This window comes from Sarcophilus harrisii, chromosome X (genome assembly GCF_902635505.1).
Source record: "Sarcophilus harrisii chromosome X, mSarHar1.11, whole genome shotgun sequence".
Taxonomy (NCBI): Eukaryota; Metazoa; Chordata; class Mammalia; order Dasyuromorphia; family Dasyuridae; genus Sarcophilus; species Sarcophilus harrisii.
The window spans coordinates 67,658,465-67,671,989 of NC_045432.1; the positions used below are offsets into that span (position 1 = coordinate 67,658,465).

General features: G+C 34.1%; 1 pseudogene; it reads right to left on the minus strand.

Annotated features, from left to right (window-relative positions):
- Nucleotides 1–351: 351 nt before the first annotated feature.
- On the minus strand, nucleotides 352–6,957 carry LOC100931184 (annotated as a pseudogene).
- Between the last annotated feature and the right edge of the window lie 6,568 nt (nucleotides 6,958–13,525).

Below are 13,525 nucleotides of genomic sequence, written 5' to 3' on the forward strand. Positions count from 1 at the left end.
ATACCTTTTTGTGATTGTGTTTCACTGTGACATCCTCCAAGTTGACCTTGGTCTGAAATTTCTTTACAATATCCTTTATTTCTTCCTTTTTTAGGTTTCTTCAATTTTGTAATAAAGGGGATACCATATGAACTGTCTTTTTTGGAATTTTTTTTTTATTTTTCTTAATACTACTACTATTCATCACATTCACAAGGGCACTTTTAGCAGACTTTCTTTTTCTTTTTTTGCTTTTTGAAGGAGTTTTTTTTTATTTAGACTTTTCTTTTTTTAAAATATATCTTTTTAGGTGGTCCTTCACTTTTTTTTAAATCATACTCCAAAAAAACCTTTTCTTTTTTTTCATATTTACTACGTTTTATCTGACAGAATTTCAGAGCATTTTGTACTCTTAGTTTTCTTTGCCGTTCTGGAGCTATTCCCTTATTCTTTACTGCCTTGGTAATGATTTGATAGAAAGCTTTGGATATATTAAGAAATTCAAACTGAACTTTGATCACAACATAGTATTTTCACTTTTTTGTTGTTTGCTTGCTTTTTTCTCTTTTTTTACTTTTAGATCTGACTTTCCTTGTGTAGCATGATAAATGTGGAAATATGTACAAAAGAACCTGCACATGTTTAACATATATTGGATTATTTGCTGTCTAGGGGAAGGGATGAGAGAGAAGGGAAGAAGAAAAATTTGGAACATAAGGTTCTGCAAGATTTAATGCTGAAAACTATCTCTGCATGTATTTTGAAAATAAAAAAGCTATTATTAAAAAAGAAATAAGAAACAAATTCAAGATTCTCATGACCAATTCATTGTTTATGCCTGTCTCTCCAAATCAAGAACTTCACAAATGCTCTGTAACATGGAATTGCTAAAATTTTCATCGTTTCTTCCTTTTTTGAATAGTGGTCATTTCCTTTTTCAAATGGAAAGTTACTGAACTGACCCATATTTTTCTGCAGAGAAGCTACCATACCTGGCCTATTGTAAAGTGATTTATGAAGATTTCTGAATTTACCCGTTTTCTTCTTAGAAAGAAGTGTATTCAAATCATTTCGCGAAATTTTTGCCCCTTTCATTGAACAATAGTAAATGGTTAGCTTTGTAGAGAATATTTTCATGGACAATAGTAAATGGTTCTCTCTGTAGAGAAAATACTTGAATTGTCAACCTTACTACTTTTTCTCTTTCTTACCTTCTGTAATGAGATTCTTCTTTTTCTTCCTTCTCCTGCTCCCCCTCTTTTTCATTCTCCTTTTCTTAGAAATTTACAAATAAGCAAGAGCAAAAAGTTGAAAGAAAAATATAAACCAAAACTCAGGTTCAAGTTATAATATGGAAATCTTAAGCAAGGTAGCATGGTAACATTGTTTTAATGCATCTTCCAATCTTTGAGATTAATGCACTTCATTAATCATTTCAGATGCTAGTAGTAGTCATCAAGACAGTTTGACATACTAGAAGAGTTTAGCAATGTGGATTCAAGGCATGCCTCTGGAATGAAGTAGCTAGGGGAAGATCACTTAATTTCTTTGTAATACTGGAGGGTAGGCAACTTTTATGCTGTTTGTCACTATTTGTCTTCACTGACCTCCCTAGCACTTTGTCTTGCAAATGGTAGTAAGTTTATAGATTTTTGCTGAATTGGTTACTGATATTCTCTTCTAAAAATGAAGGCTATTTATGAGTGTAGTGATTTGGACTAGATAATACAATTATATGGAATCTGATTGAATACTGGGACTAAGTAGTCATTAATAGTTTACTGTCAAATTGTCAGGGGGTTTCTAATGAATTTCCCAAGGGATCTGTGCATACCCCTATGCTAACCATGTTGGTCTAAAGACATAAGTAGCTCATTTTTTTTTTGCATATCCAGATATCTCAAAATTGTTAGTAATAGTTAAACATATTGGATACCAATCAATCTCCAGGGAGATTTTAAGAGTCTAAAATATTGTTCTGAATCTAACTAACTACATGAAACTTAGTAACAAGAAATGTAAAATCTCACACGCGAAGTTGATTTTTTAATTAAAAAACAAAATGGGAAAGGTATAATTAATCGACAGATTGTCTGCAAAAGATACTAGACTTTTTAGCAAAATCTATATGAGTTAATAGTATCATATGGCTACCAAAAATTAAATGAAATTTTGGGTTGTGTTGAGACCAATGGCTTCCAAACCTAAGGGGATAATCATTGCTCTATCTAAACTGTTCAGAATGTGTCTGACTAACTACATTCAGTTGTTCTATGTCCTAAATGTTTTTAATAGAATTTCTGTTTCAAATTCACTCTATCCACTACCTTTCCCAATTTACAACACTAAGAAGGCAAGAAATACAATACCCATTATACATATTAAGTCACGCAAAACATATTTTCATATTAGCCATGTTTTGGAAAAAACAGGAAATATGTTTAAAACATATATTTGTGCTTCAGTTTTTTTTTAAAAATAAATTTTTACTTTATTTAAAAAAAGTAATTTTTTTTTAGAGAAATATGTAAATTTTCCCCAGTTCCCTGCTCTCCTCCTAACACTTCCCTGATTTTGTTCTTATAAAAACTCATTCATTTCATATAATCAAAATTATCCATTTTACTTTCCATGATTCTATCTCCTTTGATCACAAACTCTTCCTTTATCCATAGATCTAACAGGTTTTTTTTTCCTTTGCTTCCCTAATTTGTTTACATCATCAGTCTTCATCATATAACCATTTTGAGTTTATCTTGCTATAGGTATATTATATAAAATGTTGATTTCTACCTGGATTCTGTCAAATTGTTTCCTAGTTTGCTCAAAAGTTTTTTTTGTTTAATGAATTCTTGCCTTAATGTCTTGGGTCTTTGGATTCATCAAATGCTAGGTTACTGTGGTCATTTACTTCTGCATGTTGCGTATCTCATGCATGCCACTGATTGAACACTATATTTATTATCCAGTACTAAATCATCTTGATGATTACTGCTTAGTAGTATAATTTTACGTCTTGTACTAATTAGACTGCCTTCTTTCATTTCCCCCAACCAATTTCCTTGAAAAGTCCCTTGATTTTTTTTCCTCCAAATTAATTTTGGTATTATTTCTTCTAGCTCTATAAAATAATCTTTTGGTATTTTGATTGACATGGCACTAAATACATTAATTTAGGTAATATCATCATTTGTATTATATTGGCTTGGCCTACTTATGAGCAATCAAGATTTATCCTATATTTGTTTAACCCTATATTTGTGGGCAAAGCAATTTGCAACTGTGTTCATATAATTCATATGTACTTTTAGGAAGTAAACTCCCAAGTACTTTAAACTGTCCCTAGTTATTTTTTAAACAATTTAAGTCTGCACTTTTATTTCATTTTTTTTCCTGCTGTTATTTTAAATAGGCTTTCTTTTTCTGTCTCTTCTTAGTGGGTTTATTGCTAATATACAGAAATGCTAATGAATCATGGGCTGATGAATTATTTTATATCCTGTCTATTTTAAGTAGTTTTTAGTTGATTCTCTAGGGTTCTCTAAGAATATTATCATATCATCTGTAAAAACTAATAGTTTTCTTTTCCTGTTGATTATTCTTATCCCTTCAATTTATTTTTCGTGTTGAATTGTTATAACTAGAATTTCTAGTATCATATTAACGGATAATGAATATTGCTGCTTCACTTCTGATCTTATTGGAAAGATTTTTAGCTCACTCTCATGAAATATGTTTGCTCTTAATTTCAGATAGATACTATTTATCATTTTAAGAACAGTTTTTCTGCATCATTTGACATAATCACATGATTTTTGCTCTTTTTTTGTTATTAGTATGCTTAGTTTTGCTTATAGTTTTCTTAATATTGAACTAGCCTTGGATTCCTGGTATAAATCCCATCTTGTCATAGGGTTTATTCGTTGAGATTTACCATTGTAATATTCTTGTTGTAAATAATCCTTTATCCTTTATTTAAAATTTTTGTCTCAATATTTATTAGGGAAATGGATCTTTCCTTGGTTTATGGATCAAATTTATATTTGTGACATAGAAGGAATCTGATAGTAGTGTCCAGGCTAGCTTTCTGGAGGATCTCAGGACGGGCCTTCGTTTTTAGTGGAGAAATGATAAAGGGCCACCAGGAGGCTGGTCAAAGATAGAATCCAGAGTCTGGAATCTGGAGTCTTGAGTCTATGTCTAAAAGAGACTTCTGTTTCCAGTCCTCTCAGCTCTTAAATACCTCAGCATGATTATATCACTACAACAACTGAGCATGTGTCAACTGCCCATTATATCACCATCACATTAAGTATATGTTTAGAGAACCATTATCTCACATTGAGTAGGTGCTTAACTATAAGCACCTTGATTCAGGTATACCTTTTCAGGGTCCTGGCCCTCTACATAACAGGACTCCTTTATCTAGTTTTTCAAATGGTTTATATAATATTGGAACTGCTTTTAAAATATTTAGGAGAATTAGAGTATAAATCCATCAGGATCTGGGCTTTTTTTCTGAAAAGAGCTCATTTATGAACTATTTCATTTCTTTTTCTAAGAGTTATTTAAATATTCTATTAAAGATTCTCTTTTCTTAATCTGAGCAATTAATATTTTTGTGACTATTCATCCATTTCATTTAGGTGCTTAGTTTTATTGGCATACTAAATGCTTTAATTTTCAATCCATCACTAAATATTTATTAAGGACCTATCATGTGCTAAACAACAAGGTTACAAAAAGAGGCAAAAGATAGTACTTGTTCTCAAGGAGCTTAAAATCTTTAATTTCATCTTCATTGCAAATAAAATCATTCCTTTTTCAATTCTTGATACTTGTAATTTTGTTTTCTTCTTTTTAAACTCAAATTAACCAATGGATGATCTATTTTATTGGTTTTTAAAATAAAACCTAAAACTCAAATACCTCCTCACTCCAAAAAAAAAAAAAAAAAGAGAGAGAGAGAATCATATGTGGCTACCCTTTTATTCAGTGATGTTATAAGTTTTCTCCTATGTTTCCATAACAACTTCAAAAAGTCAACCATCCGTAACTGCTCCGTACTAAAGGAAATGATTTAAATTGGTTTTCAACATTTGATTTCTACAAAGTCCCTGCTGAGCCTTTCCATTTATGGCCTTCTCCAACTGAGCATGTAAACATTCTTTAAAAAAAAGGATTCTTTGGGGAAAAAAGCTCTCAGGACAAAATACTTTAAAATAACTTGTCATTTTCATTGAAAGACAGATAAACAAGCTGAAAAAAACTTATATAGTCAGCAGTCTTCTGAAAAAAAGTAACAAAATCAATTAATTTAAAAGAAATTATTTTTCCAGTTATATTCACTGTCTATTTTATCATTGCCATTATTTACTTAGGCTTTATAATGTCCACTTAAGATAAACCAAAGTTTATGCTACAGACATACACTAAGGAATATGGTAGAATCAGAGAGGATAAAAAGTTCCACTCATTTTTACTTTCCTCAACGCAACGCAAAAACTTTGAGAAAGAAAGATGATGACTAAGAACATGGCAATTTTTGGATCATTTATCATTCTGCTTTTGATTTTCTTTTCATATATTTTGAATTATGTAGCATCATGGGCATAAGGTATGCAACAGATATAATTCAATTCATAAGGTATTTAACAAGTAAACCAATACTGAATTTGTACAAGGCCTCAAATACATGAATACAGATTCATAGAAACCCAAGAAATCATCTATGCATAGGGGATTAATTCATGTTTGTTGAATGATGAAGAGGAAATAGAAAAATTACTTGTCCCCAATACTTCTCAAGCAAGTCATGGTAGAGTAAGGATGCAGATATACCTAAATATTTTGGTGCAAACTGGGAGAATAAGTGGAGAAAGCAATGTGGCCTATTTTAGAAGAGATGCTGAATAGTTAACATGTACAAAAGTGAATAATTTTCAAACCTGTACACAAAATAATTATTCTTTTTAAAGCCAACATACTATCCTACAAAGCACAGAGTTAAAATTTTAGAAGTGGGAGGATTAAGATGCATTTTTAAAATTTTAATAGTTCCAATATTCTTTAATCTCAAGGGCCTTCCAACATTTGTCTAAAAGGGAATCCTCTCTACCATGTAAGGAGAAAAATAAATTTATATTTATTATTCAAATGGTCCAAAAATGGCTTGGTGTTTAACAAGTTTGTGACACTATGTCACAATGTAAAAATGTAATGTAGAATGTAAAAATGCAGCAATTTAGAAATATATGAAGAGAAAAATGATGAAAAAAGAAAATCTCTTGTAAATAAAAATTCATTAATCAAAAGAAAATCCATTAGGTTATACTTTATTTCCAAGGCAGAAAAACAAAATAAAACAAAAACAACCAAAAGTCTGGAGCAGATTGTTACAGTTATAGAAATCTGGGGGCAAGAAGCTCTTAAGCTTAATTGTCTTTTTGCTTCTCTGGACTTCTACACCTACACTAAAGATATAACTGTATAACTGCATCAAGAATAGAATCAGGATAGGTCACAGTACCAAACAATATAGAAAACAAGACATTTACTCTGATCCTCATGTGTCATGTCAATCTCTCCAAAACAACAATATATATCTATATATTGATATAGATATATGTATATATACACATACATACATATACCTAAAGATGGAGCAACTTGAATTATCTCTGTTGTTCAAGACCCCAAAAACAAACTCTATGAACTAATGCCTAATTTCAACTCACACAGCATCCTTTCCCCTTTCATTCACCATGTTTCTGGTACTAAGGATGCAATGGGATCTGATCTACAGGTTCGTAAGAGAAATCACTACCAGGAGAATGGGGTGTATGGTATGTTCAGGAGGATTAGAACCTCTGTTGTAAGGGCTGATCCCTTTTCAGTGTAGTCCACATGATTCATCCATTTCTCATCATGGTTCCACGAAGCTATAGAATGCACAGCAATCATATACAGATAAACCATGTTGGCAGATTGGCTAAACCAAACTAAGAGTAAACAACAAGCCCTAGATCTGTTGGTGAATTAGAGGGATGTCTATTCCAAAAATGTGAAGACTACCCAAAGCAGAATGGCTCAGATTAGTACAATTTGTTAATAACCATGGAAAAGGCTAAACGCAGACTCTATGGAAGGCTTAGACCTTGGTCAGGCATCAAAGATTCCAAGGTCATCCACTGTATCTCCCATGCCTTAATGAGTCATCAACTTCTGTGCTACCATTGGACTTTGAATCAACAAGAAAAAGGGAAGCTGGCAACTTTGTGCAACTCTGCTTCATTTAAATTCAATTTATGCACAAGTCAAGACATCACCTGTGATATTATTGGTCCTCTACAAAAATTTAGGTACTGGAGACCCAAGCTTCAAACTGGGGAAATTTTCTGAGGCCTGATAGCTAGTACTTCAGCAGCATTGTTTCCTGCAACAGACCTCTGCAGCAGTGGAAGAACAAAAGGAATAGGGCAGGACATGTGTCTGAACTTTTAATAGAGCTCAAATTTATACTGTTAGGCAGTTAGTGGCGGGCCTGGATTCAGGAAGACTCATTTTCCAGAATTCAAATCTTGCTTCAGACAGTTACTAATTTATGTGATCACAGAAAAATCACTTAACCCTGTTTGCCTCAGCTTTTTCATCTGTAAAATGAACTAGAGAAGGAAATGGAAATCCACTCCAGTATCTTTGCCAAGAAAATCCCAAACAGGGTGACAAAGAGTTGGACATGACTGGAAAACTACTGAATTTCATCCTGACCCTTACCTAACTCAGGAAAAGAGTATAAGGCTGCCGTGTGTGTGTGTGTGCGTGCACGCGCGCGCGTGTACGTGTATTTATTCATTCTTTCTTGGAATTAGATGAAGTGTTGAAATTGGAAAGATCCAAAATTCACATCAAAGATGTCACCAGCAATTAAAACTGAATGGCAATGATAGCACAGAATCACTGATAGCAGAAGTATTCACCTCCATAACAGAGAAACATACTAAGAATAAACAAATTGAGAATGATAGTCACTTCAGAAAAGGCAATTTCAGGTAGTGTTAGCCTTTGTAGAAAAGAGAAATATTGACTACAGACTCTAAAGTTATAGATCTTGGAAGTCTTACTGAAACAATTACCCAACAGAGAGCTATACAAAAGGGGGACTTAATGAGGTCTCCATGAATGGAGAAAAGGACTCTATACCTGGAATTTGAAACTTACTCCTTTGTCACATGCATTAAATACACATGTGCCCCATTACAATGGTGTTCAGTCTTCCTGTAGACATTGTATATATTTCTAAGAATGTAGCTCTTGTTTATAGGGCACTGTTTTGTACCAAACGTTCTTTAAAATACCTTCTTGGTAAATACCTCTCACAAAATCTAACTAATACTGACTGGCTGACTTTATGGGAAGCATATGGGTATAGGGGTTTATGACCTATAGTTAATAAATGCTTAAATTGTTAACAATCTTGAAAAGTACTAGTAATCAGCTGTCTATTGAGGACCCCACCATGTGTATATGAATACAAAATGGTGGAGTATTATCAGAGGAATACAAATCATTTTCTTAACTAATTCTGACAAAGTATCATCATCACCTTCATCAGAGACTTAGAGCTCAAGACCTTAAAGGTCATCTAGTCCAAAAGTGGTTTACAGAGCAGCAAACTCAAGTCCAGGGAGGTCAAGAAACTTACCACCAGTCATACAAGAAGAAACAGACTCAGGACTCAAACCAATGTCCTCTTACTCCAGATTTAGCACTTTCCACTTTCCCACACAGAGGTACCACAAGTACATCATAGTATCCAGGAGAAATACTCCACAAATATTTGTCTCTCTCTTTTCCATGACTCGGTACTTCCCTATTTATGGCAATTGTTACATCTCAAGATAGTAACTGAACTATTCCCTCTGATTCTGTTCAGTAAAAGTTGAGTTTCCCAGATCCCAGGAATCACTTCTTGGCATTTATACCTTTTTGCAACAGTACAAGTACAAGTTAGTCAAGAAATTTTCAAAGAATATTCTGAAGAATATGTGCCACATCCAGAGAAATACATGTAATTATCTCTATGCATCTTCTAGTGACCTGTTCAAATGATGGTAACATTAGAAATTTTTCTTTTCTTAGTTCTATTTACTTCTTAAATCAAGTGTTCCTCAACTGTCCTCATAGGAGACTTCAGTTTTTTTTCCCCAGCAAACTACTTTGAACACCTACTATGACTATGTAAAGACACCATGCTAGGTGATAATGAGATAAAGAGATACTGACCTATTGAAAATTCATCAACTGCTTAGTTATTTAAGAGACTTGAAGTGGAGCCCAAGAAATTATTCTCTCTATATATTCAGACATATGAAAAGGTGCCTAAACATGCAAGGACTCAAAGAGTTTAGACTACTAGAGGGTTTTTTTTTTAACATAGCAGTTTCTTACTATTTCCCTTCTGTGTCCAAAGCCCTTCATGGTTAATTAGTCCATCTCCCAAATATTCCTTTGAGACGAGTAGATTGCATTTCCCTCATTTTCTGAATAAAGACAAATAAAGGACAAAGAATTTAAGTGATTTACCCAGGTTTTCTCATTTGGGACTAGAGTTTAAGAGCTTATGTTTACACCTTCCTATTGGCAGTTGACTCAGAGAGACTGTTACTGAAGATCACTGATCATCACAGAGATTTAGTTTTCTGAAATGTGGCCAAAGTTTGCTTTATTGTGGCCTTATTAGGTCAAATGTTTGCTGTTGCTGCCTCCTGAAAAAGAAATTGGAGGCAGGCTGGAGAAGTAGGCAGCTAATGAGGTCATGTACAATTTAGCACACAGCCCTTTCCAGCAAGAGCAAGCAGTAGCATAGGAGAAAGGAACATGGGGGACAATGGATTCTGAGACCTTGTTAAGCATAAGTCCCCTAAGAACTCAAGAAAAGACAAAATCAGAGACTGCAGAGAAAAGAACATTTCTTACTACTACTCTCCTACCACAGCATGACCCATTCTACCTCCTATTGAAAGTTTACATCTTGGGTTGGCAGAAGAATCAGACAGCTGCTGCAAATGATACTCATTAACAAGCCCATCCAGGTTTCCCCACTGGGAAGCAGAAAAGGAGAGCCTCAGGTGATACTACCATTTGCAATCTCAGCAACCACAGAAAGCAACCTTTTTTCTCCTCCATATCTAAGGGACCAGGCAGAAAGTCTTAGTAGTCCTTTCCTGGGTTTCCTCTGTCCAGCACTCCAAACTGACTTGGAAGGTTAAAGTGTTTCAAGGAGCTTCAAATGTACACCTGTGAATCTGCGCCATCAAGAATTTTTTAAAAAAAGAAGATATGAAAGAAAGCCAACAGTTTTTATCCCTGCAAAATAAAGAAATCCTAACAGGGATGCTCAGTACATTAAAAAAATTCCAATCTGACCTACTGGCAGTAGTTCCAATGAAATTTTTACAAATGATCCTTCTTATTCTTTTTCTGATACTTGTAATAACAGACAAGACAAGGGTGGGGTAGTTGTGGCTTCGTGCAGGCCACTAAAGGTGGCGGGTACTAATAGTACCATTCTTCAGAAGCTTGTAAATTTAATATCTAATTAGCAAGAATAAACTTAAATAGCAAACTACTGACTTTAAGTCCTCTGTGTCCGACATCTCAATTAGCAACCTTCCCAGCATAAGTCTGGCAGCATTATCAGATATCCACTCACACAAACTTGTATCTCAGTGGCTCTCCCCTCCAAACTGAATTTACATTAAAATTATTTTGAGGAATATCCAATGGCGTTTGCCCAGGTATATTTTGTAAAGCTTGGTTCTTGGGTAAATTTCTATGTTTATATTTACATTGAAATCTTTGTTTAACAGGTTAGATAATATAGAGAACAGTCAATTTATGTAGGAATCTAAGATAGGGAGGGGAAGGAATTCAAATGAAATAGTACAATGACTGCTTTGAGGCACAGGGATCACTTGCACAGTGAAGGTGTTTCTTGTGTAAAAAAAAATCCGCATTATAAAAACACTTTGAATGTGACCAAAATTTTTAGAGATGACCTAACTACAACCATGGAGACAATGCTAAGCATAATAATGCCTTTGTCTTGGAACCTTCGTAAAAAGGGTAGAGATTTTACAGTTTAGATTTTTTAAAAATCCCTTATATTTCAGAATTAAAATCAAGAAGACATCTCTCTCATTGATTGAGGCTCCTTAGTATTTAAACTCTTCTGAATGCTTTTCCTATTTTTGCCTTTTATCTTTAGGTCCTGGATTTTGGTTATGCTATTCCAGAGAAAAACTTGCTTTTTTTTCCCCTAAGCCTATTTCTACAGATCTTTAAAATTAGATCTTTCTTTCTTTGTGATACTACTAAATTTGTAGTGCAATGAAAAAATAAAAACTATAAGTATGAAAATTAGAGCTATAGTGCCAGTTCTGATACTAATTTGCAGGCTAACCATCAGTAGGGTAATCACTTTTTTTGAGTTTACATTTCCTTCACTGAAAAATGAAGTTTTTGGACTAGATCACTGCTGAAGTTTCTTCCAACAAAAATTTTTGGTTTTAAAGAGATAGTATTGCTTAGTGAGTAGATTAGCCATGGAATCAAGAGTCTTGGCTCATGAATTTACTAGATTTATAATCATGGAAAAGTCACTAAGTCTCAGTTTCCTCATCTGTAAAGTGGGAATAATAATAATGAACTTCCTCCCTCATAGGGCCATTACGAGGAAAGCTTGCTATAAGCCTCAAAGAGCTTTCTAAATAGAAACCATTATTGCAAAGATGGTCCTAATTTTCAATTTGAAATCTTTTTTCATATGTGGCTGCATACAAACTGTATGAATACATCCTATAACTTTATGAATTAGAACCAAAAAAAATGACAAGAAAAGCCATTTGTGCCTTGGCTTACTGGATAAATTCTATAGAGAGGTTACCTAGATTTTTTTTCTGATCATTTTTATTACTAATTCCTAAAGAGTTAAGAACTGTATTGATAAAATTCTCCACACATAATCTGGAACAGCCTATGCCCAGCAAGGGCTTTTGGATAAGTTTAGAGTTTTCATATTTTTGCTGCAAGTTTGTACTTTTCAAATTCACATATCTTATTGCTTTCATAAGCAAAATTGTTGTGGTCTTATCTTCTATGATACTGACATTGTATCTAAAAAAATGGCAATTGGGAATATCCCTGAGGATTTCTAGGTGAAGGAAATGAATATTTAATTACTGATAATATAAGAATCACTGCAAATCACTGCAAGAATTTCTTAAATTTATTCTAATTGGATTTGCAGTAATTCTCATATTATCAGTAATTAAATATTAATTTAAGAAATTCTTCCTTCATGTATACATATATTGTATTTAACATATACTTTAACATATTTAAAACATATTGGTTAACCTGCCATCAGGGGGAGGGAGTGAGGGAAAGGAGGGGAAAAATTGGAACAAAAGGTTTGGCAATTGTCAATCTGAAAATAGCCATGCATATATCTTGTAAATAAAAAGCTATAAAAAAAAAAAAAAGAAATTCTTCCTGGAAGACAATATAAATGACATCTGAAAACTAATTATTATAGTAAGTGATTCATATCAGTTGGTGATGTAAAATTTTAAGACCTGGAAATCAATGTTCCAGTTTGTTCCATGTTTTAAATCTTATGTCTAAATTCCGTATCCCAGTTAAACTTCTTCCATGTCTTTGTTTGTCCCACATGCCTAGAACTTGCTCCCTCTTTCATTCTCTATGTTGTGTTATGCAGCACAGATTTAAAATACAAATTTCACAGTTATCTGATTAAAGAAATCAATGCAAATATATAATCCATAATTCAATACCCAAATAAGTTCACTGGCCTGAATTAGTTTGCCCCATCTATGTTCATCAATCAAGACAGAGCATAAGTGAATATTTCCTTTTAGTTAGTATCAATGGTGACACATTGTTAGGGGTCATGGCCCCAACTCCCGAATGGAACAGCTCTTTTGTGACCAGCACTGCCTGTCCACTTGAATGGTCAAGGCTGTAAGCAATGAGGGGTGAGAGCCAGGGTGGTGTGAGACTCCATTTATTACAAAGACTGCAGGTCCTTTTATCATCTTGGTGCTTGTTTCTAGTTAGTACTTCATACGTAATCACATTCTAGCCTGTAGTAGATACATGATTCTCTACAGCAGGGGTCCTCAAACTATGGCCCGCGGGCCAGATGTGGCAGTTGAGGACGTTTATGCGGTGTGCCACATTATGGCAAAATCAGACCGCAAGTGACGTTCGACCTAAACTCACGTTAGCAACGTACACTTCCGGCACTGGGCTGAGGCGACGGAGACAGAGTGTGAAGCGATACCGAGGTGAGGTGAGTTCCCAGGCCGGGGTATAGGGTGTGGGGAAAGGAGAGAGATGCAGAAGACTGAGAACTGATGGCCCACAGCCTTGTACAGTAATGGCAGCCACCACAACAGACAGGTGCAGGGGATGTACAGTGCATGCTGCACATGTCACGGCCACTGCAGGGGAAATTCACTGC